Source organism: Passer montanus, unplaced genomic scaffold (assembly GCF_014805655.1).
Source record: "Passer montanus isolate IOZ18808 unplaced genomic scaffold, ASM1480565v1 scaffold48, whole genome shotgun sequence".
Classification (NCBI taxonomy): Eukaryota; Metazoa; Chordata; class Aves; order Passeriformes; family Passeridae; genus Passer; species Passer montanus.
The window spans coordinates 4,390,591-4,414,476 of record NW_024369707.1 but is presented as its reverse complement, the minus strand read 5'-3'; the positions used below and the strand labels follow the sequence as shown (position 1 = coordinate 4,414,476).

Here is a 23,886-nt window from a genome sequence, read left to right as displayed (position 1 = left end):
GGTGGGTGACCTTCACCAGAGCCTGTTTGCTGCTGTGAAAGGGTGGGACACAGCAGATCCTTGCAGCCCTGGTTCTGGTGAAAGATTTCATTGTGCTCTTCAAGTTTGCTACTCCACAAGGCAAAGTTCAGGTTGTGCTTCAGTGGGATCCCGGCAGCCAATTCATGCACTGTGCTTTGTGTCTATTTTAAGACCAGGCTCTTCCCTAGCCTGCCTTACAGCACTGAGCCAAATTCCCTTCGAAGTTGCATTCAAACGTACCTCTTGGGCTAAAGGGTCTAGTAAGCAAAATAAATCAATTTTTTTTTTTAAAAAAGAGGTAAAATTCCCTAGCCTGCCTTACAGCACTGAGCCAAATTCCCTTCGAAGTTGCATTCAAACGTACCTCTTGGGCTAAAGGGTCTAGTAAGCAAAATAAATCAATTTTTTTTTAAAAAAATGGTAAAGACAAATTAATAAGAAGTCTTCAAAATCAAAAATATCTTTGTTTTGTTTTGTCTGTTTTGTTTTTTCCATCTGCATTCTATTCAGTATTTCAGGAGACAGATTTAGGGCAGAAAGTTTATAGGTGGTGCAAACAATTCCCTGGCACCTCCCCTTTTTCTTCTTTAAGAGAATGTCTAACTTTCTGCTCAGTAGAACAACTCCAGAGCTGATTACAGGAAAGATCCACCAGCCTACTCCTGGGTGATCCCATGCTTTATTTCACTGCAGCTGAACATCTCCATCTTCCTCAGATGCTTCTCAGCAGTCTCTTTGTACATGAGTTTGTAAAAAAGCTTTTGAAATCATTGAAAAGTAAAGCAGGAATATGCCATGAGTGTACTTGTAGGTAAAATTAAGAAATATTCTGGTTTGATTTCTGAAGGTTGGCTACAAGCCCTGCAGCTGAAGTTCTCTAAATATGCTTTCAAAATAAAAAATACTCACTAAATGCCTCTTGAAAGAGTAAATAGTCAAAGCAGCTTTGAGCTTCATTTTGTGCTTCACTTGCAAATAGTTATGTGACCCAGCCTCACACCTCAGCCTCTAACTCTGCAACAGGTCACCCCAGCATAGTGTTACAGGCTTTAACCTTGCCCTGCCATTCATGCTTAATGTGGTCATGGCTTGATTTCTCATGGCATGCTAGGACTCCTGGCCAAATTTCATTGCTAACAGGGAAAAAAGTCACACTGACAAACTGAACATTTCCAGTGCAATTACAGGAAGACAGAGTGGCTTTTCATTCCAAAAACACATATATCCACACACATATACATGTGTATATAGACAGCCACACTCATATGTGTATATAATATCTTGCCTTTACATTGCATTTAAGAGTTACAGTGCTCTTCTGAGAGAAAAGCAGCCATTCTCCTTGTCAGAGAGCTGCAACTCTGCCAGTCAGTTCAGTCTGAGAACGCCAAGTGAGCCATTTGAGACGTGTGATCTTTCAGCTGCACAGCATCCCATTCATCAAACACTTCAGCAATGTAATATGTAAAGCTGGAAAAACAGAAGCTGCAGATGCAAGAAAAATCAATTAGCAGAAACGCCCATATAAGAAAAAAGGCCTGCACAGAATCATCATATTGCCATTCTGAATTTCCTAAAGCTACCACCTCCCTTCTTTTGGGTGATCTTGGAACATTATACATTCTGTAATGAGCATGAGAGGATAGGAGTGTTCTAATCCCCTAATTAGGCACTGATAATTTAATAGAACACTGCATAATTTAATGTCACTAGGTAGCACTGAGCACAAAGTTGGCATTATATCCTTTTCTCCACTCCCCTGCCCCACCAAAAATTTCAGATATGGCAAGCCTCAAGTTTAGGAAAGAGGCTGTTATAGTTTGCAAATAGTTTCCATCTGGAAGAAGGCGCACCCAACAGAATTCAAACAATGCACACTGCAATCTCAGTTACAGTGGCATAAATTAGGATCAATTCCACTGAGGTCAGAACAGTTATATCTGGGAGACACGTGAGGACTGAGGCTAACTAACTGCAAGGGAGTCAGTTCTCATCTCCTTTCCCATAAGTCAGGCTGGCCCTAGTTTCCAGTTGGACTCTGTCCACATAGTGGGCCAAACCTGGCTTTAAATTTCAAGAGAATAAATGTGGAGATACTGATTTTACTGGAGCTATTCCCAATTACAGTAGTGCAAAGTTTGACCCAGAGACTATTTTTATAGATCCAGCACTGAGCAGTGGCCAGCAGCTGACGTCCCATCATACTCTGGCCTTGCTGGACTGGAACATTCAGGGTACAAAGGCATTTCTGTGTGATCTGGAGTACCACGCTTCAGACCCATGTTTGATCACAATTATTTCTCACTTTGATGAAGGCAGCAATTCCCAAAATAAAGTGCACATGTGGAACACACTTATCTACCTAGTTCCTCTCCTCCCCCAGGAATATTTTTCGACTTGTTAACTACTGGAACCTGATCCTCATGTAATACAGGAAATGTGTAAGGGTGATACCAACGACCTTAGCAAAGTGCAAGCTGTGAATAGCCCTGCTGAAGCTGAGCAGCCAGAAAAGACAAAAATGTTGGCATGCCAGCTGTTGACTGCTACTGCAGGTGAATGGCTTTTAGAAACATTTAAACCAGTTGGAGTAAAAACAGGCCAATCCTCACTAATGGTAAAAAGGTGAGAGAGAAGGTAATAAAGCATAAGAAGTGCAGTGACCACATACAGTGACACGAGCAGCAAAGTGCCTTCCTTTGATGGGAGGAAGGCAGAGCTTAGCAAGAGGCCACAGAAGCACTGGTGTGAGCTGTAAGGCTGATATGGGCACTCCAGGAGGAATACTCTCCTGGGTGGAGAGGAGGAAGCAACACCAGCTCAGGGGCCTGAGGTCCGTCTTGGCACCTCTTCTCCCAGAGGGGCAAATGTGGCTCTGCACAGCTGAGTGCCCCTCAGGGCAGCAATTATAAAGGGAGTGAGAATGGTAGCTGTATATGAACAAGGCCCTATTAAGAATTCTCTCCCATTATTTAAGGTTGAACTGATGCAGAGTTTAATGAACCACTGCTGTCTGACAAATAATAAATACACCACACAAATGAATTTCAGGGTTAGTGAGACTCTTCATGAATTTGAATGGAATTTAGCAAATAGTCCCAGATGAAACAATGCAGAAAAAAATATAAAATGTCAAAGCACTTCATTTTAGTATTTTCAAAATGGAGTGATTCATTTTAGAACTGCCAAAACACTTTCAAAAACTTTCAAAACAGGCTTTTAATCTGGCCATTTTAAAATTGCTCTAAATTTTAAATGGAAAGAAAAAAAGCTTTTAAACATGAAACAGTCCAAAACCAAAAATGAAGCCATTCTTTTGAAGTAAAATTAAGCATTTTGGGTTGAAAAAAGTAATACTTTTCTTGATTTTTTAATTTTACCAGCTGTATTTCAAAACTCAGTTTGACCAAAACTAAAATGAAATTCTGAAAAAAAAAAAAAAAGTTGTTAGAACCATTAACAAAAATCTATGGTGAACAAAAATCAGAGAGTGGTTTGTGCTGGAAGGGACCTTTAAGGGCCATCTATTCCAACACTCTGCAATACACAGAGACCTCTCCAACAAACCAGGCTTCTCAGAGCCCCATCCAACCTGACCTTGAGTTTCCAGGGATGGGGCACCTCTCTGGGCAACCCATGCCAGTTTTTTACCACTTTGTTGTAAAAAACTTCTTTCTAATCTAAATTCAAGCATTACCAAGCTTCTGTTCATGGTAATCTACTGCCCAATTAATGTCTCTGAGTTTAATGGAGCAGAGTGAGGCTCATTATTTTCCAAAAACTAGTTGAGCTTATTGATCTGTTTTTAATTGGAAAATCTGAAAATATTTGTTTTTATAACAGTAAAATAACAAAGGTTCCACCTGAAAACACACAGTAAAGAACATTAACCATGCAAATGGTAGGTTTAAGTACTTAAAGATATGACTGTTCTCTGCAGTGCTGCATCAGAATCTGTGCCTGCTTAACTTGATCCTGGAGCTTTTTTCCAGCCCAAGGTCCTTGAGCATCCCCACTGCCCTGGCTTGCTTGCAGGCAGATCTAGTCTTGCAGAAGTAGTGGAGTGGGATATCAGCTCACACCCAGATTCTGCTCCACAGCAGCACTGCTGTCACCTGCTCCTGCCCCACTCAAGCTCAGCCACACAAGACACTGGAAATGTGGCACTTGTGAGCCCTTCACAGAGAGCTGAAATGAAGCACCAAACTCCCATCCTCCTGACAGGATTGATACTTTCAGCCAGAAATATTTGGCTTGCAGGTGTTTAGCTGTCTGATGGATAGCTCTAATTTTCTACAGAAAGCAGATACCTTTTTGTGGAAAAAATATGCTCACAAGCTTTTCCTTTAAGGAACAGAAGGAGATGGAAAATTTTTAACGTAGAAGATGTAGCAACATGTGTGGTTTCTACACACCCCTCAATCTTTTCTGCACGTCCACTGACTTGCCTTGCTGTAGAAAATTGCACTAAAGTTGATTGGCTTTGAACCCAAAACAATGCCCAGTTTCTCAAGCTCTATCAATGGATCTATCAATGATGTTTCCATGTATGGACATTGACATTTCTCAAATACCAGTCCTGTTAGAGGTAGAACAACATGCTACTGTACTGCGTGTCACTGGATATTATGATCACATTCCTATGCTGGCCAAAGGGAAGAAAAGGCTGTTTGCAAGGCCCTGTAGGCACAAAGAACCCAGAACAGTTCCCCAGGAAAGGGGAGACAGGTTTTGTAGCTATCTCAGAGGCATGAAATGTTTTATTACCAACACACATATGCAGACATTCTAGACTTTATTTGCTTCCAAAATAAAAAGACATATTATTGCAATAGCAAAAAGAAATCCATCTGTGTTTGAGGTTTGTTATGATTTGAGCAAAAGGAAGGAAATCCAGGGTCAGAGATCACTCCCTCCCTACTGTCTATCGCAACAGGTTACCATCCTTAATTTTACCCAACTTTGTCATATTGGAGGCTTGATCCTTAACTTTGAAGTTTTTCCCCTTTCTGGAATTAAGCCAGAACCACAAAATATTTCAAAACACAGGGCTTGATTGAATTGAATATAGTTTTTCTCTGTGAAAGTAAAACCAAGCTGAAAGTGTTTGCCCTTTCAAAAGATGTCTTTAAAATTGACATGTTTCATTCATATTTATATTGGCTCTGGTTATTTGATAAAAACTGTAGGAAATGTATTGCAAAATATTATTTTTAAAAGACAAATAAGGGAACTTTAATTTTTAATTTTTTTCAAATGTATTCTGCATTATTTTATAAATGCTTTCCAGATTTGGCTTGACACTATTACATATTTCAGGATTATCCGAAAGTTAATTCAATGATTCTTTACTTTAACCATCCTTCTAGCATTTTTATGTACCATTGTTAATTGATTTTAGTGTTCTCTTCAGGAATATTTTATATAAAATCACAGGTTTGAAAATCAAAATCAAGAATACATATATACACAAATGTACACATCTATATGCATATATATACTTATACATACATATACATACCTATGCATACATATGGACACACATATATGGAGCTCAAAGAAATTACTCATAAAAATGCAATGTGTTCAACCAGCCAACTACAATAAGCACATCATTCATTACTTTAAAATTCTATTGACTTTAGCGATAACTTTTCCTGAATAATGAATGTACATTCTAGACACAGTAAAACTTAAGGAGTTTAACAAAATATTTTAATAGAGCTATGCTGAAAATAAAGAGAATTTCACAGAGGGAGGTTTCAGTGGCTGATATGGAGGGAAGAAATTTTCATATCAATAAATATGGTGGCATCTGCCAGGTAAAATGTTGTAAAAATCCTCTGGGTGCTACTTCCCTCCCACTAATGTGTTGGACAGTTTAGATTAACACCATATCCCTGTTCATAGAAGGAGCTGGAAACCAATATAAATACAGAGAGAGAGAGTTCATTTTGCAGCCTTGTTTTCCCTGCACTCCTGCTATCTCTGGGATAGGGGTTGGTGGTATGTACAGAATAATGGAAGAGGAGGAAAAACAGCCCCAGGAACAGGTCAAAACATGGAGGGAGAAAGCACTGGGGGAGGAAGACAGAAGGGAAGGCAGGGAAATATTTACAGAGGAGCTCTTGCAGCTGCTTTCAGATAGACTGAGGTTTTCTTTCTCTTCTGTATCCTCTTCATGTCCTCTTCCCAACTTCTGACCTTGCCTTGCTTTGACCTCAGGTGGGAATTATGCTCCTAAGGCTGAGCCAGGCTGCTCACCCACACCTCACCCTGTCCACAGTGCTTCTCTAATGCAGGCTAGCAGCAGTCCATGGGAATGATTTATTATAAACTAGGTGCAATTGAAGTTCTCTTGTCCTTTGGGAAATATTTGTAGATAGAGATCGTTATGTAGCATCTGTAGTTTCCAAGTATCCATATGCAGGATAAATTAGGCAAAAAATTATTCCCTGACTCTGCATTTACACTGGAGTCTTCTTGGCAGAAAAGAGTGTTTACTTATTTGTAGCAGTATAGCAAGACCTTTCCCCTATTGTTTGCAAGCTTTAGCCAGCAGATGAGAAATATAAGCGACTTCAAATTAATATTTGTACCAAGCTCATTTATGAGTGAATTAAATTACAGCTTCCGAAATGAATGTCAGAATTAGCTTGTACTGTGCTTCACTGGCACTGTTGTATTAACATTTATGGTGTCAGGCCCATTCATTTTGACATACAGAGCTCTCCTCTGGTGTCACCAGACAAGTTACTGTCTGTAACACTACGAGTCACATGGACATGTAGTGAGATTCAGGTGGAAGTCCAGAAAATCAGCTCCAAACAACTTCTATGGATTAGCTTCTTCAAATAACGGGCAGTGATAAATGCTCCATTATAGCAAAGGCAAAAATGTTTCTGTGAAAAAATATTAAAGCACACTAATTGTCTGTTTTCTGCATGGACAGCTGTATAAAGTCTCCTTGCATTGTTTTTTAAGAAAAGCTCTGGGCTGGTCTGTTATTTGTGAAAATGGTTCCATGTATTTTTCCTCATAGCCTTTGTGTGTGAGAACCTAGGACTAATACCGTTATGTTTTCCACTCTTTAGTGAAGAAGTATGTTCCTACCAGAGGAGAATTCTGGAGTAAATAGAATAAAAATAAGCAAAATATTTGCAGGTCATCACATTGATTCTGTTTTTTAAAAAAAACTTGGGTCAGAAACATTGTGGTCAGATTTATTGCAATCCATCCCTGGTAAAATAATGAAAAATATTCACTCAATTAAAAGTGCCAGAATTCAAACTAAGTGTTATTCATAAAAAATGGTTCAGTTAGCTGAATCCATAGTGTGACAGTGACAGCTATAATAGAAATCAGCCATGCTATGATATTTTTTTCTTTAAGAGAATTCACAATGTGTTTTTAATTAGCGGGAATCCAGTTTTCAAAAACCATGGCAGGTTTCTGTGCAACCAATCTGCCACTACCTGGTCCAGTAATGCCAGCATGATTTAAAAATTAAGGGTGGCCATGTGACCCAGGGCTTCAAAGCCCAAGCCAGGGATAGTTTCTACTACAACATTTCAGGTTTTCCTGGGGAAAAGGTATCCTCAAATTAAAAACAGTTGACTAGACAGTAAATGAGAAGGTCCAAATAATGCCCAACTACTACAACACTGAAAGTTGCCAGGCTCAGAGCTGAACTGTGTGGCTTTTATGCAAAAATTGTAATTTTTTTCCCCTCAAAACTGAAAGAGGGCAGGGATTCAATAGTTTCCCCTATTTTTTCCCTAAATAAAAGGGATTTCAAAGGGTTTGGCTTCAGTTCTAGTAGAGTAGTAGTAGTAGCTCAAGTAGACAAAAGGAAGTGAGAAGCGTTTTCTAACCAAACTGCACAGTGACATCACAAGGTACATGGTCAAGTTAAGCAATTAAGTCCATTTCTTGGCTGCAAGATTCCCATCTGAGGGCAACTTACCTTATTCTGATGTGTCTGAAGTCAGCAGGACTGTTTCCTAAGACAATGAATGGGGTAAGGCCTTGTTCATGAGAGATTCACAGAGTGTAGAGGCTTGTCTGATAACAGAAATAGCAGATGAAAAAATTATTTACATTTAAACAAACAGTATTTCAAGAAATGCTGAGAGATTTGCACCATAATACATAAAGTAATTTGCAATGTGTAAAAACAAAGAAGGCTTGATTCTAAATTTTAATCTGTTTTACTCTTCCTTACAGTTTAAACTCTTCTTGCTCCACAACCACAAGTCCTCAATGTCTATATTTTTACAAAAGGAAGCACTGGACTTTAGACAGGTGTTGGACTCTGGGCTGATGGTTTCCAAGCAAGAAAGTTCCAAAGTCAAATGAAGGTTTATATCTCTGTATTTAGAAAGTGCAGAAATAACATTTCAAATTTCTCATAAAGTGAGAATTTATATCCTACAGTCCTACATAATGTCTGTGACTGCAGTACTGTTAGGCTATGACAGAGTTTGTCCCATGGATAATGTTATTTAATTACAGGCGTATAGACATACACAAACACATACAAAGCAACAACACTGTATTCAACAAGTAACTTCAATAATGGCAGAATTAGATAATATAACTGAGATCTTTTACATAGGAGTAATCCCATTTACGTCAGTGGAATAATTTGCTATGACAAGGGTTTAGAGGGTCAGATCTGTATAACAACCATCTGTGCTCCTTAGGTTTTATCCTCAGATAACATTATTCCCCAGCAACAGAAAGAAAATGCCACACTGACAGGTAACCCAACCTATTTCCAAGCAGCAAGCCCGGCCCCCGAGTGCTTAGGTGTGACATTTGACTGCAGTTGCTTTCACACTTTGATTTATTCTGTGCTCTCACCATTGCCCTGTTCCCCCTGTGCAAATTCTTGCAGACATTAGGACACTGTCACCCTGCTCGTCCCCTTGTCAGAGCTGAGCTGTGAGCTATTCAGCCAACACCCTGAGACTGACCCCAGCCAAGGTGGGGGCACTGCATGGTGCCCTGTGCCTGGCAAAGGTGGACTGAGACCCTCAGGGCTGTGGCAGCTCCTGCAGCAGGCACCACAAACCCTAATTGTTACTGGGAAGAGACTTCTGTATTAAGGCACCAAATGTTGAGCCTTCTGTAAATGTTTTAAAGTTATGCAAAATAACCTTCACTACAGTATAATATTGCTGCTATTATTATACTTAAGAAATTAATCAATTTTACATATTTTCCCTAACAAATGTTCAAAGGAAGACTAGGACCAGACTGCAGAAATTGGCATTACCCACTACCATAAGTTAACAGTATCTTTTTTAGGCAATATTCTCTCTGTAAAACAGCAGTTTCAATGTAAAAATTTATAACTTAATTCTGACAAAAGTATTGCAAAATCATGATATAGTTAAGGGTTTTTATAAGACAGTATGTATGAAGCTTTTAGTTTTATTTTTTAATAGTTTAACTTGCAAATCAGAGAGGATTTTTTCTTAAAACCAAAGAGAAAACCTGTCCTGTTTGCAATGAGCAGCACCGAGAGAAGATAAGAAAGCTTATGAGCAATATTTGCAAAAACTGATTTAGGGTCAGCATCAGAAACTCTGCATCATTAAATGTCTTTGCCAAAGGCAGGTTTTCCCAAGAACGTGAGAGGATTAGATTTCCAGAAAAGGATACCAAAGAGAGTAGAAAGAAATGAGATGTCAGTGGATGAAGAAGGGCTTTAGGCACATCAGTATTTTTTCTAATAGGCTTCTCAGATGTGAACTTTCTCATGGAGTAACAAATCTGCTGCAATGGGAGAGGATTTCAGAATGATTGGCAGATTCTTCTCAGTCAGAGCAAGAGCATCCTCACCAGCTGGGTGCCCAGGGCACCTGGTAACTGGCAGTCCTGGACTGAGCCAGGGTCTCTGCCTGCCAGGGCATCTCAGCCTGCTCTGAATAGCAAAACAGTCCCTGAACCAGACAAAGGAGTACTGCAAATCTATTTGGTAGGGGCTAAGGCACTCTCTGGCACCTGGGAAATTGTGATTCAAATCGCTGTTCCAAAGTGGAGTAGAGAATGTGTAGGACACAGAAAGTGAGTGAAGTAAAGGACTGAGGAGCCAACTCCAGCCACTCAGGAGCTTCAGACTTGAGTCAGGGCACCTAGAAATGAGAGCTGATGGTCAGCTTTGAAGCCTGATCCAAAGGGACCACAAAATAAAAACAGAGGACAGTATTACCTGTGTTGATGTATCTATCTGAATCCTCAGCAGTGTCATCCTGACATGAATTCTCATCTCTTGCAGGAGGATTCCTGCTGCTTCCCAGTAGTGCTGCCCCTAAAGTGACTTAAAGGAAAAGATTCATCAAGGAGGGGAAGCAACCAAGGTGAGTCTAGAGGAAGACATCTTTATCACCTAGCAAAATCTGTTCAGTCAACTCCAGCTAATGTGCCTCCCAAGCTGTAAAACAAAAGTGGATTATGTGTAGTAATACTATAAGACCAGCATGATACTCCAAGTAGTTTCCAATTAGCATAAATATAAGGTTATAATAGAAAAAAGTTGCTGTAAATCTTCACAATTTAGCATTTTAACATTCTTGCTAACGCTTCCTATGAGCAAAGTGATGAAGAGCAGGACCTGCTGTTGGGAGAAGATAACTCCCATGCTGTGCGTGCACACTGCAACTAAGCTTTCACTGCCACATCTCTATGGCACACAAGAAGGACATAAACCACCAGGAAATATCAACACTGATTTTCAGAGGAAAAAATGCAGCATGAAGCCATGCAGTTTTGCTGGACCCAGAGTTGTGTGAAGCTCAGAACTTTAGTTTACTTTTGCTTCAGCCAGGAGGCTGGTTTGCCTTGCTCAGTTTCCTAACAATGAATTTTAATTTTTCTGTGCTGGAAATTCAGAGCTAGTGCTAAACCTAGGTAAATTTTGCCATGTTCTCTCTTCTCTTGCATGTTATCAGCTCAGAGTTGATATGTTTTCTGATAAAGTGGGGAAACAGTAGTACCTTGTGTGTTCAGAATCATCACACTAAATGTTTCAAGAGCAAACAGAAGAAAAGACCTAGTGTTGGTTTCATATAGACCCAATGACACAGTCCTTCCAAGACTATCCCTAGAAAGAGAATATAATTTTTTTTCTGGGTCAAGGACACGCATGGCTGGTGTGATCTTGAAAGCTGCAGATCCATGCCTGCCAGCCTTCGGCTTTGTTTTGTAAATACTTTCCTTCCCTCTATGAAACAGCAAGCCCCAATTTTTGTTTCAGGTTGGGTGGGATAGAATCACCTGGACACAGGGCTGTGCCAGGGTAACAGAAGGTGCAATACTGTGTGCTTAGTGAAATTAGTTTTTGCATGGAAACTCAATGATTTAAACCATGGGTGGTTCACACCGGGCTGGACCAAGTGAGATTATCATCAGTGCCAACTCACACCACTGCACTGTTGTAACAGAGTTCTTTCAAGTTAACTCCTTACAGTTTCTCTGGGTAGAGAATTGTCTCAGAAACTTCTAGTCTGGCTCTTCTGGCCAAAAATATGATTAGGGCTGTCACAAGTGAGACAGAGTAGCTGGTGTAACAGTGCTCTGACAGGAGCAGCACTCCATGTTCAGGAATTAGTACAGTATAGCCTGAAGTGCAGACTTTGGTTTCCCAACAGAGACTTTTGATCCACCCCTTCTTCATGTGCCACACTCACAGCCCTGTATGACCAAGAAGATGCTTTTGGAAGAACATTCTGTGTCCCAGTGGTTGCCCGTGCACAAGTACTGTGGTTACCAGCCTTTCACAGCAGCTTCAGTAATTAATGACATTTCAAATCTTCATGCTACTTTTTGACAAATGACTATATCATGCATTTGGCTCGTGTAAAAAGTACTGTTCAGTCAGAGATCTAACCACAGAAAAGAACATTTTTAAAGCAGTGTTTATATTTTGTAAGGATTAAAGAAACTATATGACATTTTCCTGGACCTATAAACAGCACGAAGTAGAATGAAGTATTGAGCCAATAACAATGTCAAAATCTTGTAGAAAAATGAACGTGAAAGCTCAACTTTACCAGATAATTCATATTTCAATTTTTCTGGCTTTATGATATATCATTTATGTGAGAGAATAGTTGTTATTATTAACTGCTTTTTCTGAAAATTAAAATCCAAAATATGTTCACAGGTAAACAAATTTTTCTACATCTCTGCTGTCAGAATTGAATCCACTGATTATATTAAATGCATTTTCCTGGCTACTCTCCCAATGTGGAGAACAATTCAAATCATGTTTCTTTGAACATTTAGCAGCTGGCAATTTCTGGCTGCAGAGCACCTGCCAAGAAGACACTGTGCTTACAAACAAAATTATACACCCACTTACATGTACACACAGAACAGGTCGTGTTTATCCCTACACTAATATCAGCTTCCACAGTGCTGGAATGAAGCACCTTCACTAGGCAATTGCTTCAGCAATAAATTTGCCTCTATTATTGCTTTGCAGGATACATTTCTTGGAGAATGGGCAGTAGCTGCCAGTATCTTTGTCTACTGTGAGTACAGCAATAAAAAGAATTGATCAGATGCGTACTGAAAATGCAGTTCAAATGTAGAATAAATTTCTACCTTGACCATTCAGGCAATATAGACAGGATTGATGCATTCTGTCTGTCTGGTCACCCTCAGGATATGGATCTCCTACAGGCATTCTTCTGGAGGGAGCAAGAAGTAATTACAATTGCATTTGTTCTGCAGTGGCATTTTCTTTCCTTATTGCTCCTTTTTACCCCACACTGGGAATGGAGATTGCAAGATCGCTGCAAAGCAATGCTGTGGCACAGTAGGTATTAAAAGGCCATAAATGTATACAGGGAATTATCATTTAATGCAGTGAATATAAAACTGAAGCAGCTATGAGTTGGAGGATGCCTAAGTGTGGAAAAAGGGTTTAACCTGGAGAAATCTGAAACTTATCCCTCGAGCTTAGCTACCTCTTGGAGAGAGTACCAAGTTCCTCCTTTCCTGGGGGCCCCACTGGTGGAGGGATCTTTCTGGCAATATTAACGCCACAGGTTTGTGGTGGAGGCAGCCTAGTCCAAGTCACATCTAACCAAATTATTTCTGTGTTCAGGACATTCTCACTTTGGAGTACTCAGGACCCTGGATCAAGGCTAAATTGTGGTGGGAAATGTGGCCTGCTCCAGAAGTGCTGGTGGCAGTCCCTGCACCTGAGTACCTGCCAGTCCTGGCTGCTGCCCCAGACACTCCAGGGTAAGTGCATTTGACTGTCAGGCTTTACTGTGCCCCTAGCACATGCACTTTGCAGTGTGCTCAGTGCTGCAGTGCCTGCTCTGGCACTGGGAGGGCTCTGCCCTGCCTGGCCCGGAGCAGCAGGGCTGGCTCCCAGTCACCTGTGGCACTGGGCATCGTGGAGAGGAAACCTCAGCAAAGCCCTCGGTGTCCTTGGTACCCTCCCCAGCACCTCTACAGGAGCTACCCAGGGAAGCTGGGATTTGGACATGGCTTGGTACTTAAAACTGCAACAAATTGCTGCCAATAATAATTAAAAAAGGAGTTAGTTAAATGCGTGGTGCGAATGGGAAGTAAGATTAGAGATGACACTTAGACCAGGAGGCCTTTTTCAGGCTGTGGAAAAAAATAGACCGCGGTTATTTTTCCCACAGCCTGGAGAAGGCCTCATGTCCTAAATGTCATCTCTAATCTTGCTTTCTATTTCTAGTGTATATTACACTGCTCTGCCAGTGCTGCCATAGTTAAAGTGGTGTCAGTGTTTCCATTGTAAACCCCTATTTTCAGAGGTTTGTAACTCAACCATTAAAATTTTGCTCTGGGCTGAAACTTAGAAAACAAGTTCTAGAACTGAAACATATTTAATTTTTTTTCTTCCTGTTATTAAAAAAAAATCATATCTTAAGCAGAAAATTTTGTAAGTCATTAGACTATAAGAGAAACACATAATTTGTGAAGTTTAAAATTACTCCAAAAGTAATATTAACAGCTTTTTGAGGCAACTGTGAACTTTTATTTTTAATTCGCAATTCAGATATATTGCGTTTTTTTGAATGAATAGCCACGCAATCAAGTCAAATAATTGGAGTTTTAAGACTTTGAGTAAATATTTATAGGACTGGATCAATAATCTGCATTTTATAAAAGCTCCTAAGTACATATTTATATAATAAAATGTAGAAACAATGCATCACAAACAAGTCAATAACTTGCTTTTTGAAAATTTCACAAATGTAGTTCCACAAGCCAATAGTCTGCAAGGGATTTTTTTCACATGAAAAGGGCCTCTATTTAGCTAAAAAAAACCTTACTCATGTAGAAATAATCAGATGGGGTTCATCCATCTTTCCCTTTTCCATGTGCTGCTGCAGTGACAGAGCTGCATATCCAGTTTGGGTGAGGCAGGAAAGGTGCCACACACAGCTGCTGAGGTTTGCAGAGCACCCCAGGAGGCTGTGCAAGAATTATTTGAAGTGAGACAAAGGGGTTCTGGAAAGGATTTTGGTAATATCATTGAATTCTGGTTACTGGAAGAAAACAGCTAGGAAAACCTGCCAGATAACTGAGGAGCTGACAAATACAGGAAAGTCCCATGATTTGGAACATGAGAAATACTGAAACAAATAATAGAAATATATATTTGACAGGGAAGTACCACTAGAAGTATGGCTTCAATCATTACATGCACTCTGCCCTTATTTTGTGTGCTGAAAGACATCACTATTTTAACAGACAAACACTTTTATTTTGCAATTGGATTTTTACCAGTGAATCCTATTGGAAAGTTTTTGGGAAAGGAATATCTGACTCAGAATGTACATTTGAAGAGCAAAAGATTGCAGTAATTTTCCTGACTGAGATCTAAATAAAACCCGTGGATGGTAATCACATTGGGAGTTTTGCAAAATTAGTTCAAGGGACAATCCAGAAGTACTAATAAAACCAGATCAAAACTTTCTGTTCACACCGAAGTAGATAAAGACATGTCTGGTTTAAGGCATGTTTGTTACCATCTGTATATTCCATTGACCTCTAACACATAAATAAATACATTACCATTTAATAAGAAGACAATTATCAATGCTCTTATTCAAAGTCAGCCCTGAATTTTGTTGTAAATACTAGTATTAGCCTTGCTTCGGGTATTGTACCTAATTTATTTATTACAGATGACATTTTTCTAATAATGCTTCAGTTCAGTTTCTACCTTTTTTTACAACCCCAATTTAAACACTACAAGGCATGATTTTATAATCCCTAGAATAAAGTCCATTAAAGTCACTAAATCACTTGAAACCTGGTCCAAATCCTGCTGAGGTGAATGGCTCTCTTGCAGTCAATTAATTTGGAGTGATGTTTTACTCCCCCTAAAACTCCAATAAAATCTCTGTTAATGTTTATGGGAATTGCAAGCATACATTCCCTTTATTTAAATGGCTACATCATCTTTCCTATCTTATAATTTAAGATATACATGCTTCATATATATGTAGATCTTGCAATAAGTTTTATTCAGCATGAAGTTTCCAGTGTCCTGGCAATGACAGGAGGACTTTGTTGTCCACCTCTTTATTCCTCAAGGTGTCCAATTAATTTTAGTGAAGCTACTGGGATAAGGTACAACATGGAAAAGAATATCAAAGCCTGATCATCAATTGTCATCTTAAAAAAAAAAAAAAGTATTATTCTTCTATCTTTCTATTAAAGGAATACTTATTTAATGTTGGTTACATTTCTGACTCTTACAGGAAATGTTGCATCTATTTCATAATTGACCTGACTTGTACAGTTGTAAGTGGGTAGTTACTAAAAGACCACAGAGGCTATTTTGGAAAATGTGACTGGAAGCATATTTTCTTTGAGAAAAGGGGAATGGAAGACTCTAATCCAAATATAGTACAGAGAAAGAAAAAAAAATCTGGGAAATTTCAATGTTTTAATATGCTAAAATACAGGAAAGTATGCACACTGTGGCCTAAATTCCCATCACCTTTCTCATGCAAGAAACATTACTGGGTTTATAGGGACCAAATTTTTTGATCCTTTCATCATTTTTTAATATCTTATTCACAGTTGCAGTGTCAGCACTCTGCAGGATTCACTTTAAGCACTGGAGCTTTCAGATGGAACTTCTCAGTCTTTCAACATTTAAGCATTTATTTGTCTAAACTTATGATTGTTTCTTTGCCAAGAGAGAGGCTCAGAAAGAAGATGGACTCCTCCAAACACACAGTAAACACTCAGCAAATGAAAAGGCTCATGACACCACGTTTTGTTGAGAAATTTACAGCAGGTGACCTGCCTTTTTTCAGGGTGGCAGCAACTGTATTATTCACTCCACGTAATGAATTGGGAGCTTATGCTAATCTGAAGAGGGAAGCTATCAATTGTGTATGTCCAGACCATCTCTCTCATTGATTTTGTAATTAATGATGAATGTACATTTTGGGAGGGAGAGATTGCTGAGGAGGGAACTTCACGTGCAGAATAAAAATGTTACAGTAGCCTAATCAATTAGGTATGGCTGACAAATGGGTGAGGGATGACACGACAAAGCACTGTGCTTTAGCAGTGGTCACAGAGAAGATGTCACATGATATCTATATTAATCTTTCCACAGACTAAATGTGATCCCTTGCATCAGCAGGACCATGAAAAAACTATTTGCTATCTCAAAATCATGCATCTTTGATGCTGACTTCAAATCTGCTTGCTTTGTTCACAGACAAAAACATTGTAATGCACTAGGTGCCAAGATCATTTGTAATTTAAAACCTGGCAACAGGCTTAAAAGCCACTTAGAATATAATTTTAGGTAATAAATAGCACACTTGGACATGGGCTTCACCACTCTTAAGTGTCAGGAAAAGAAGGTGTGTGTTTGGAAGTGGGTAGTACATGCTCTCTTGGATGCAGCCTTTGCAGAGAGGTTCATCCCTCCATCCCCAGGAAAGGCCTCACAGCCTCTCCCTGCAGCAGCAGCTGCCCAGGACAAGTGACAATACATGTAACCCACTTAAATATTCAGCTTCAGCTACATGGTGACCTATGCATGGACAATAAATGCAGCAAGTTGTACCATTCCTTCCCAACAAAAACTAGAAGCCTGTTGCAAAAATGCAGTGTTTGATTCCTGAATTGCGACTCACAAACTCCACCACTCCCTACACACAGCTCCCAGCTCGTCTGCAATTATTGCTAAGAGTGACAGAGGTGTAACAGGGCCATGCCTAGGAACATGTCCTCAGTGAGCCATACCAGACAGCAAACAGCTCTGCATCAGGTCTTCAGAAAGGTTCTTCTTACTTTTGGGTGAGCTGAAGGACTTACATTTCTTTGCGTGGGGATGTTTGTAGAGGTGTAACATGCCAAATTACATTTTATTTCCCCGCTAAATATCTTTGGAAATACAAGTATGTCCAGACCAAAACAAGACTGACTTTGGAGCGAATAAGAAACACATAGGTGAGAGATCTGTCAGTTCTTAATTCAGCAAGTGCTGAATTTTTACAAACAGCACTTCCTTCCCTGTAATGGGTCAGGAAATTCAGTTTTGTGACAGAAGCTCAAAAGCTAAGACATATTCTCTTCTAGGCAAGACTGGCTTACTGAATGGACTTTTGCCTCACTGCAAATTAAATTCAAGCTCAGCATACTGTGAAGAGGAGAAATCACTTGCTTCAGCATAAATCAGGGTTAACTTGCCTGATATCTACAGTATCCTAAAAAGATCCATCCTCAATGTAATTCACAGGGCCCTCCAGAGAACTTGCATTGAAGGCAAAACTGAAGGAGCTGTGTAACAATCCTCTGCCACTGCACTGTCCACCTCTGTGTGTCACAAGACACCAGAAAGAGCCATCTCTCAAGGTTTGGTGCTGGGGGGTTTGGGTGGATGGAGGGGGTGGTGTTTGTTTGAGAGGCATGGCCACACCAGCCTTTCCTGTCTGTGCCACACAGGGAAGCAGAGCAGTGATGTGCACACACAGCACCACACAGATCCTCACCAGTGAGCTCCTGCAGGAGCCCTCCCACCCAGGAACACGCAGCTAGGAGATCAGATCTGTGGGAGCCCCAGCACAGAGCAATATTTCTCCGGTTGTGCTTTGTTTCACTCATTTTTCAAAGTGCACAGGGATGATAACTACTGCTCAGATATTGCTTACACACACTTTGGACCAAGAAGCTCTGTACAATTTATAATTACTACAACAAGCTGGAGGCACAATATAAAAATCTGGATTTCAGTAACTGGAAGCATTAGGAACATTAGTAATATCTTCTAAAGAGAATTGGTGCTCCTTAAATTAGTGCCCCCCTCACTTCAATGCAAAACAGGAGTAAGCCATTTCAGCATAGTGCTGTACCCTCATTAACAATAAGCATGAAAAGGAGCTTTGCCACTCCATCACAGTTTAAGTTGTTGTCACATAGCCTCAGTTCAGCACAACATAACATGTCATTATTCTACTTGTTACCTCCACCTTGGACACCAGCAATCTCTTCTAATTATAGGCAGGTAGATTCCTGAAATGGTGTTTCTCTCTCCTAGGAGAACACACAAATGGTATATGTGGTTTTTTTAATCAGTCAAGATGGTTGGAAAGGTTATTCATTTTGGTATTTAAGAGTAGGTTTTCCAATGTGTAAAAGTCAAAGAGAGTAAGTTGTATTCACTTGAGGACTTGCATTGAGCTGTGTGTTTGTGGGCTGGAGCTGAATGGAAACTGAAATGTTTTGTGGTTTGTTTCCACTGTCCTAGTTCTGTAAAAAATGACTGGTTTCACTGGATACAGGTAGCTCGGGGAATGTGGTTGTTTTTTTTTTAGTTTGAGCTCTTTCTCCAAGTACTTTGTTTGCATAGTAATACTGTTTTCTAGCAGGTCTAACAAAGTGAGTTAGAGTGGGTACTAGGGCGGGGAAACAAAGAGAGGAAGCCAGCCTAAATGTCATCTGAAGAAAGCCTGGAAGGCAGGAGATGGGTCGTTACAGGCTCAAAATCTAGAAAAATCTTCATATGTTGCTCAAAAGTACAGAAAAACATTTAAAATGGTTTGTCTTTATTTGAATGAATATTTGTCCTGTGAGGTGGTATAACTACAGTACAGGATTTTCCTAACAGAGACCAATATCCAAATTCAACTGTATAGGGGAAGAAATCATAAAACAGATAGATACCATACTAAGAAAGAAGGATCTGTAAATATTAGTGCACCTTTTCACATGGAAATTTGGGGATGAGTGGAAGGAGTTTGTTTTTTCTTTTACAGTTTTATCCCTTAAGCCATTTCATAAACAAACTCCTATAAGATTGCAATGCCTGCCTCAGTTCTATCTCTGGAGAAAGTTTGTAAACCTTTGTTTAAGTGTTTCATAAGAGCTCTGTGCTATTTCAGTTTCCTTAACTCCTTTATTAAGTTAGTCAAATCCATTCTCGACTTCTGAATTAAGCACAGGAGTGAACTTTGTGGGAGTCCCATCTTTCCCTACAACTGATTTCAAGTTTTGGATTCATTGTCTGAGGTTCATTCTCCAGGGGGTCTCTGCACTTAAAGGGAATAATCACATTTCAGAGAAAGAGTAAAAGGTGCCAGGGCCAAAGCAATTCCAGATAACACTGGGGCTGGGGTGGGGAGCATGGAGGTAGAGGAAGCAGGGGGTAAGAAAACTTTGGGAAGATGCTTGTAATGTTCCCTGCATTTTTCTTGTATGATAACACTTTATTGACATCAACTACAGCCAACTGACACCACCATTAAAAAAGAAAAGCCAAAACCACAAGAATAGATTGGGCCTCTTCAAGACCTTTTAGCCTCTCCTTGACACCTCAAATATAAGTGTCAAATATTGTCCAGACATTATTTTATTGGTATTTTGAGACACTTTTCAAGACTGGGCACTTTTCCAAAAGCCACACTTCAGCTTGTGGCTTAAATAATTTTGTGGATTTCTAAGAACTATTTTATTCATAGGGTCAGAGCATATGATTATAGTCACTTCTTCTGTCTCAAAAGCTGAACAACCTTGAACTAGCTAAGAAATCAATGTTTCAAGTGACAGAATTCTTTTTAATGAAATATCTTAGTAATTTGTAATTTTCCTAACACAATGACAATCAGAACCTAATGGAAGATCCCTCTGTCTTTTCTTAAGGAACAACCCCTCCAATAATGTGTTTTGTATCATGGTAGATATGTCTTCCCTCAAGACAGACATTTTGCAACTGGAGTGCTATAAATCAAGTTGCTTTTCTTTTCTTCAGCTGGGTAAGTTTTGGACATTTCTATTTCTGTATTCAAGACGTAAGGAATCACACTTAGAAATTTAAACAATTTCATTCTACTTGATTGTGGGGTTTTATGATTCAAGTGTCCATTTTTTTTCAAAACGTTTCTCAACACACCTCATAAAAACCAGCATCTCTTCATAAGCCTTTCCCTATTTCTATCCATGGACTTTACATTTACAACATAACTAAAATTGCTGCAGTTCAGATTTTAAACCACTAAAAATGAAGAATTTAACAAACATGAATTCTATATTACTTGGTCAAAAATACCAAATCTACCTAAATATTCCAAACTGATTTAATGATGAAATGGAACATAACAGCTGCATTTTTCATGGTATTTCATACCAGGTTAACATTCTGGATTGTAAAATAAGTTTTAATTTACTGCTAATGCACACCCTCATCAGGGCTGGTTTCTCTGAGCCTCAACAGCAACACTGCTCCCATCACTGCCTGCACAGGTCCTGCACCACTGGTATAGTTTACACAATTTATTACCTGTTAATGAGGGCACAGCACTCTCTTTCCTTTGGTTTGTACTTTAAAAGTACAAATTTACTAAAGTACATTTTCATTCTTCTGTAGCACTATATTCCTATGAATTAGGAATGATTTATTACCTGTTAATGAGGGCACAGCACTCTATTTCCTTTGGATTTGTGCTTTAAAAGTACAAATTTACTAAGGTACATTTTCATTCTTCTGTATATTCCTATAAATTAGGAATAAGCAATCAGAGCTCATCTTCCTATGGCTTTGTGCAACTTATTTTGTAACATTGTTTCTGTAAAAGCCAGATTTTTATCCTGCTGTGGTCTATCTATGAAATATGAGAAATAAATTCCCAATGATGGAAATACTATCACAGTTTCTGATAGCTTTTCCTCATGGGCATTATGAAAGATTTTTTATTTGTTCTGGGGTATCTAATAAGACTCTGGATCTCCCAGACATGTCAACTGTTACAGCTACTTGCTGCAGCTTTGCCCAATACAGCAGAGGTGTCTCATTTTTAGAGCATAGTTTAAAATTGTGCTTTTTCTGGCAAGGCAGGTTTGGTCAGTTAAAGACCAGGTGATCATCTTCTGGCTAAACAACAGATTATCTATCACAGCATGCAATAATGGGAAAGAAAGTGTCTCATTACCCCAGCAATTCATACACAGCCCAAACCTCTCCTGACACCAGCAAGGCACAAGACCAGTGTTGTTATAATATTGAGAGCCACAGTGGATCACATCAAATGCTCACTGAGCCCAAGGTTTGTCTCCAGCAGGGTTTCCAAGGAGCTGAGCTGGGAAAAACAGGAAGAAGGCTTGCATGTATGGCAGTTCCCACAGGTTGTCCCACAGAACACCTATTTTTAGCTGCAGGGATTTTCTGAGTGGTTTCAGTTTTTGCAATATAATAGTTTTTAATTTCTCATCCAGAGGGTTGTGCAGTCTCTCCTTGAATCCAAGTAAAGTTAGAGCAGCCCCCAGGTCCTCTGCAAAAAGTTACGTATCTACTGCCTGCTGCATGAAGAAACCAAACTTCATTTGGCTTCCTTTGAACTTGGCTCCTACAACCTTCATTCAATGGTTCTTTTGCATTAGGAGACAGCAAACACCCAGCTTTGCCCATGCTCTTCAGTTTGTAAGTCTGTCACAGTTTTAAACTGAACAGCCCAAGCATCCACAGACCATTCTGACTGTGGATAATTCCCCACCCTGCCTGGACTTGCGTGAGCATGTCTCAATTGTACCACATTCCATTTGAGGTGAAAGGACTGGAATTATGTACACTCTTCAGCACGTGGATGAGCACTGGTTGACAGAGCTGCTCTCTAGTTTTTTCCTCATTTAACACTTGGTTAACATTTTGGCTGCCTCACAGCATTGAGACAATGTTTTCATGGAACAAACTACTATAATCCCAGGATTGTGATCCTGAGTCATAAGGGTCAGATCAGAGTCTATAATTTTGTATGTGAATTTAGGATTGCTTTTTCCCACATGCTTCAGTTTAGCTTTGTGCATATTAAATTTCATTTGCCCACACGATCTCCTGAGGTACTTCTGTGCTTCCTGATAGGTGGTCTTCATATTCACTACCCTGAATAGCTGATTTCCTATTGTCCCCAAACTGTCTCACCTGTCTGTTCACCTTCTTGTCCCAGCAGTTTATGGTGTGTTGACCAGGACAGACCCAGCACAGGTTATGCAGAACTCCATACTGAGATCCGTTATATTTTTCTTTGTTTCCCTTAAGAGTCTTTGGCACAGGACTTCATGAAAAGTCTTTCAGAAATACAAGTATAACAAGCAGCTCACCCTTATTCACTTTCTTATTGACCTCTTCAAAGACCTTGGATAGATTTGTAAAGCACGGCTCATGGCCCATGCAAGTCTGCCCTGGTATGAAGAGTTTTCCTTTTCATTTTAGTCATAATCAAATAACAGTCAATAGATCACAACACCAGACTAAATGCAAGTGGAAGCCTCTCTGCTTAACAGATTGGGCTTATTTTAACCAAGGCAAGACTGGGCTACTGAAGTACCAGCTGCTGGTGGGTTTCTTCTGAGTCTGATTTGCTCACTGGGGACCCCGAGAGCCACTGCTGACTGTGTGACAGTGACTGCCATTGGAAATGAGAGCAAGGGGGCTGAAAAATGCCTAAAGAAGGTTGGAAGCTCATTAACAGCCTCTAATTCTCTAAGTTTCCTTAGAAATCTCAGTCAGACTAGTTATTGATAGGAGATACTAAATTAGGATCCCACTGACATGGAGGACTGGGGAAGTGCTGAATTTCCTGTATCCATCATGTCCTTGTTTCAGGGAGATGTCACATCCTGCTGCTCAGGACAAGCACACCAGCCAGGGAAAAATGACAGAACAACCCATATTACTGTTATTCAAAGAATATCTGCCACTGTCCTCTCTGTAGGTTCTGTAAATGTCCAGCTATGACAGCAGAAAAGAAAACTATCTACAGCCTTCATAGCTGCCAAAGCTCTCAGTCACAGCTGGGCACTTCTGTGTATCCCTTTCTCTGTGCAGAATTAAATGCCAAAAATAATGGCTTTTTCTAGCCTTTCCCCCTACCCACCATGCAATAAGCTGTATGTAATAACATAACATAATAACATATATTTATTATTTTATAACAAATAACAATTTATAATTACCATGGAAGGAAATGGATGCAAAAGTTTTGAGTGAAACAGGAGAACAGATTTTGCAGAACTGGGGCTCGGTGAACAGGAATGTGATCTCTGTTCTGAGAACATAACCATCAAATGAGAAAAATACTTCCAGGAATAAGGCAGAGGCTCTGCTGGTATCAATCATGTTGTGGAGCTCAGGTACAATGCAAAGAGCACTGCAGAGAGCACTAAACAGATGTGCTTCCACTCCACCACGTGCTTTACTGAGTATTTGGACACTCATATTAATAAAAAGGAGAAAAATAGAAGGTCTTTTGCTCTATTTTTTCCAATGTAAATACCTTTTATAGAACATGGGTTTGTCTCTTTGCCCTTCTGTTTAAAGGGAGAAACATAAATTACAGATTC

The 23,886-nt window shown here is 39.6% G+C and overlaps 1 long non-coding RNA gene across 1 annotated transcript in view; it reads right to left on the bottom strand.

Moving 5' to 3' along the window:
* Window positions 1-348: 348 nt before the first annotated feature.
* Window positions 349-23,886, bottom strand: part of LOC120508646 — a 149,544-nt gene continuing 126,006 nt past the window's right edge. The window contains exons 3-5 of the long non-coding RNA XR_005629037.1: window positions 10,241-10,348; window positions 7,988-8,085; window positions 349-1,506 (exon numbers count right to left, since the gene is read on the bottom strand). This is a non-coding gene — a long non-coding RNA (uncharacterized LOC120508646). The remainder of the gene's footprint in view (window positions 1,507-7,987; window positions 8,086-10,240; window positions 10,349-23,886) is intronic.